The following is a 4,904-nucleotide window of genomic DNA, read 5'->3' as shown; positions in this document are numbered from 1 at the left end:
TTCTGAGTCAGTCTCTGATTCATCGTGTTCACCTAATTCCTGCATAAATAAACAGTAAAATGAAAAGCTCCGTCTGATGTTTGACCACCGCATCAGTGGGATACTGAGGTGAATAAATATTAACCAAAAACATAAGATAAATGAATCATGGGTACCATTCTCTTGTTATATTCTGTCATTTCTCTGTGAAACTCTTCCCTCTTCACAGTGACTATATCATAAGAGCATCTTTATTGGTAGGTTTGTATTTTTGGGGTTCTTACACTTTTTAGTTTTAAAAAGTGTACTTTTATAAATTAAGAACCTTTTGTTTGTTAATTAAAATTGTACTCCTCCAATGGTAAACTCTTATAAGTAAGGTTCTTAGTTTTGAAAAGAAAAAAAAATCATCATTGAATATCATCCTTCAACTCCTCAATGAAATGTTGCTAATCAAATAGATCTTTAAAGCCACTGCAAACTCGGTGATACAATGAAATCAGCTAAAGAGAAGATAATAAAACCAACTGAAAGTCACCTATCATGACTATGGTAGAGCTTTAATTATTTATCTTTAGTATGCTAAGAACAATGACTTATATAATTGTTTAATTAGGTTCCATCACCAACACTTGCATCTCAAATCTCACATCTCTACAATCAGACCATCAATCTCACAGGTACACCAACACAAAACCATTCAAGCTGCAGCAAAAACCGATTTAAAACTGGTCAAGAACAAACAAACAAAAATCAGAAATCAAGCATTGATCACAACAAAACAAAGTATACAAAGTTATAAGCTGAACCATTGAGACGCATATAGGTTCCGTCACTGTTTCATAAGCTCACCATGTGAAAACACTACCAAAACAAACTGTAATCTTCACCAAATAAAAAGCCCAAAGCAACTGAATCAAATTGATTCCATCTCTTTCTTCCTCGCTTCATTATAAACTAATCAAGATCTGAGACAAAAACTGAAGCATTTAACTTATTACATCAAGAACATAAACTGAAACTCTCAAACTGATAGAAATTGAACCATTGAGACGCATATAGGTTCCATCACTAACTTGAAAATTGGAGCTACTGAGGCATCGAGCAATCTGTTGGAACAGAGGGACCATACAGCGTTGGAACTCAACAGTTTGTATTGCCTCCAGAACCTCTTCAAGTTCACCAAGAAAGAGAATTATTGTTTACAATCTCCCAAAGGACCAAACTTGAGGGGGCTTTTCTAATTGCTGCTACTAATATCTAATCTCTTGTATTACTGTGGATGGAACTAAACAGAACATGTTTTTTTTTCACGAAGTCTATTAAGAGCTAAAGAACTACTAACTGATTACTCGAAAACAAATACTGAGCTTTGTCACCGTGATAATTTTTCCAGATGAAATCCCAACCTAACGTATATAGATTCCAGAAAAAGTATAAACCTTTCATGTTCCTCCTCCAACGTGTATGTGCAAATCGGATCCACCGAAGAATGTGACTGTGACTCTCCGATTTGGTGAATGTGACTCTCCAATTTCAAAGACAAAACTTGCGGATTATATGCACTAGAGTCGTCGTTGATATCTGTCGTCGGTCACTACAAATTGAATCTTCCTCCTCTGCTTGCAATTGATTGTCGACAAAGAGAGAGAGGAGGAAGAAAAAATTATCAATCTTTTTTCCCTCACCCAACAATAATTCAGCACGTCGACGCTTCTTAACGTCTTAACTAAGAAGCTCTTCTTAGTAATATTGCTATTTTTGATTTATTTTTAATCAGACTAAAGTTAAGAGTTCTGACTAAGATGTCCCGATAAAGATGATCTAATACTTTACCTTTTCCTACAAAACAGTCGAGGAACAAACAATCTATGAATAAGAAACTTCGATCCAGTCTCAACCAGTTAAACATCATTCGAGTAGCAAGAAGAAAAAGAATGAGATATTGATATTGTTCGCCAAAAGGAAGAAGACAACTACACAGTGTGAATTGCAATATGGCAACAGCCGACCCAGATCAGAAGCATATCTAAACCTCTATATACACTAGCATGTAATCATTACACAATATTTCAGATTCCATTTCCATGCATTCACATATCATTCAAACAAATGTTATTGAGGAAACTCTTAGAATATGACAGAGCTAAGTATGTTGGCAAACTCCAAGAGACAATAAAGTAACTGGGACTTAAGAGAAAAACCTATGTTACCTCGTATATCATTGTTTTTCATTTCTCTACACATGACTTCCCAATCTGAATAGAATAAAGATTATAACAGATTCAGCAACCGAACCAAAGTGAATATTATCATCACAATTTTTTACTTTTGAATACAACAAAGTAATTCTTTACAACCTCGCGCATGGACTTGACCTCCGGATTCTGCTCTTGATATTGCTTCCGGAAATCCTCCCTAAGGAACCAAAAACATAACGCAGTATGAGGAAAATACATACAAAAGGTGTTTCTTTGTATGTTTTCTAAAAGTAACACATAACAACAACACAAATCCTAAAGACCAATGGCAAAATGCACAGACAAACTTCCCCTTAAGAGAGGACTGCCTTGAAGTTCAGCTGAGCTTAAAATCTAATAGAGTTTGCTTAGGCATCTTGGAACAAAGTTTAGCAGGTTTCTTCCTCTGGCTTATATTTGGCTTTCTCAATGGCTGAAGTCTCAGTCTTGTAGACCTTCTCACACTTTCACTTGACTTCACAGCTAAATCTACGTTCCTGTAAAAAAATTTCAAAACGCAAATTAACAAAAGTTTAACATCCATCCTCTCTCCCTAATTATTCTCACCCATCTCCGTTGAATAGCATAAAGCTCTCAAATTTAATTTCAGTTAGATCCAAATTGCATACCTAACCACTTAATCAGTAATCACAAGAGAGACTAAGAAGACCCCTTAAACCCTAAACAGATCAGGAAATCAGAGCAGAACCAGGTAAAAACCAAAACTTTGTTCTGTAAACTTTGCTCTACAAGAAAGCCTCCACTGCACGACAGAGACAAAGGCCGCGATAACCCTGAATTGGGAGCTTTCTTAGTCATTTTCTCTCTCTTTCTCTTTCTCGCCGCTGTCGGAATCGAACGTTCACTTCGCTGCCTCTTGAAGGAGGGGGCTTTCCGTAATTGTGTATGTAACAAATATGCCAGGGCCACCTTTACGGGGTATTTTATCACCAGCGGATACATTGATGATGTACATAGTCAGCAAGCTCTCTGCTGAAACCTCACCTCCACCCTCAACAGAAATCATGAAACTTTACTCAGCTTCAGTTAAAAGACCTCAAGAACAATGGGCAATGGTCACAAATCAAAGGATCAAATGTGTTTGTATGTAAGAAACTGAGAAAAGAACAAAACTTACGAAACTGTCTTCAAGCTTGAAAGGAACCCAAGAACCATGACCACTGAATCGGGTCACAGCTTCTTGAACTGACCCGAACGGAGGAGTAGTATCGATTTCAGCTCCTTGAACTGACCTGAATCAAAGACACACGCAGGTAAAAGAACTGAAACCTCACCTCCACCGGATTCACAAAGAAGCAGATCAGCTTTGAATAAGTTGGATAACTCCTCAAGATGACCCAAGTTGATGCTGATATCTTCACCGGTTTCAACAGCTCTAATCCTTTCCTAATCCTAATCCTTTCCCAAGTTGGATAACTCCGTCGCTCTGCAACACACGTCCCAGCCACCGTGGATGCGTCACTGCCACGTTGCTTGTCAGAAACCCACCGCTGCGCTGACGGGAGTGAAAGATTGCTCACTCTTCTTGTTGCTGCTCGGACGATAACTCAGGCAAAACAAAAACTAGATCTGAAACTTTATTCTCAAGAGAAAGTGAACCGTGAGCCCACGGAACATTTGTCCAGCTCTGATTATTTTTTTTCTTTTGCAATAATTTTAGTCGAAGAAGATGAATCAAATTAGAAAGAATCAATCTGATGTTTTTATTTAAGAGAATCCAAAAAAATTAGGAATCGATCTTTCAAGGTTTTTGTGTTCCTTTCTCTTCAAAATCAAAGATAATTTTAAATGTAAATGGCATTATCTGTAATAAAACACACAACTCAGGTATAGAAGTAATTTGCAAACTTTTATGTGTTATTCTAGTAAGACAGAAATCTCAACGTGTTAGTCTAGTAATAAACCTACTTTTATACAATATTCTAGGTAATTTCCCTAATATAAAATACTAAACTAATATAAAAGTTGCATTGAAATTTGAAAACATCTTATATTATGAAACAACAAACTTCTCCAAAACATCTTATATTTTGAAACGGAGGGAGTATTATATAAAGTTGAGTTTTGAAAGTTAGCCATTAATAATTTTGACATGTGTCAAGTTTATATCAATCTGAGATTTTGACATGTAAAAAAGTTATTATTTATTAAGAGGGATTTGATATTAGAACAAAAAAAAACAAAATATTTTGTTTTGAACAATATTAATAATATAAAAAGATAATTATCAAGTGGGTGATGCAGGCGATTTTTTGTGCGATTGAAAGACGGTTACTTTCCTGTCCATTTCTCACATTTGTGACGGTTATTGAAACCACCGGGTTTGTGGATCACGATTTCCATGATCACTGCGACTGGGTAGTTATCCCCACTACGGAAACCACTTTCCTTAGTGATGCCACTAATCTCGCGAGGGAGTTTCTTGCTGAGAACTATAAAGAGCAATTGATGGAGAAGTCCTGTTCTCACTTCTCATCTTCAATCCTTCCAGCAAACTATCTCTATCGAGATTACAATTTTCTTGTTCAAATGGCGGAAAACATCCGGAGAGTTCTCCAAGATCTTGAGTTGGGGGTGGATGACATCCCAATTGCGCTTCCATTCGATGTTGTTAACAATGCGGCAGCGGAAAACAGATTCATTCTCATGGCTCGACCAGTGATG

The 4,904-nt window shown here is 36.7% G+C and overlaps 1 long non-coding RNA gene across 10 annotated transcripts; it reads right to left on the bottom strand.

Moving 5' to 3' along the window:
• LOC104757895 lies at positions 1-4,016 on the bottom strand. 10 transcript variants are annotated; one of them, XR_762564.2, is made up of 8 exons: positions 2,340-4,016; positions 2,193-2,237; positions 1,816-1,821; positions 1,422-1,598; positions 1,056-1,150; positions 832-959; positions 156-684; positions 1-39 (listed from the first exon to the last, which is right to left on the bottom strand). It is a non-coding gene; the product is annotated as an uncharacterized LOC104757895 (long non-coding RNA). The 10 variants fall into 10 exon arrangements; XR_762573.2 differs by lacking the exon at positions 1,816-1,821 and having other exon boundaries at positions 2,340-2,716; positions 2,849-4,016; XR_762568.2 differs by lacking the exon at positions 1,816-1,821 and having other exon boundaries at positions 2,340-3,275; positions 3,358-4,016.

Source organism: Camelina sativa, chromosome 17 (genome assembly GCF_000633955.1).
Source record: "Camelina sativa cultivar DH55 chromosome 17, Cs, whole genome shotgun sequence".
NCBI classification, from domain to species: Eukaryota; Viridiplantae; Streptophyta; class Magnoliopsida; order Brassicales; family Brassicaceae; genus Camelina; species Camelina sativa.
The sequence above is the reverse complement of the archived record's forward strand: the minus strand, read 5'-3'. Positions and strand labels throughout refer to the sequence as shown.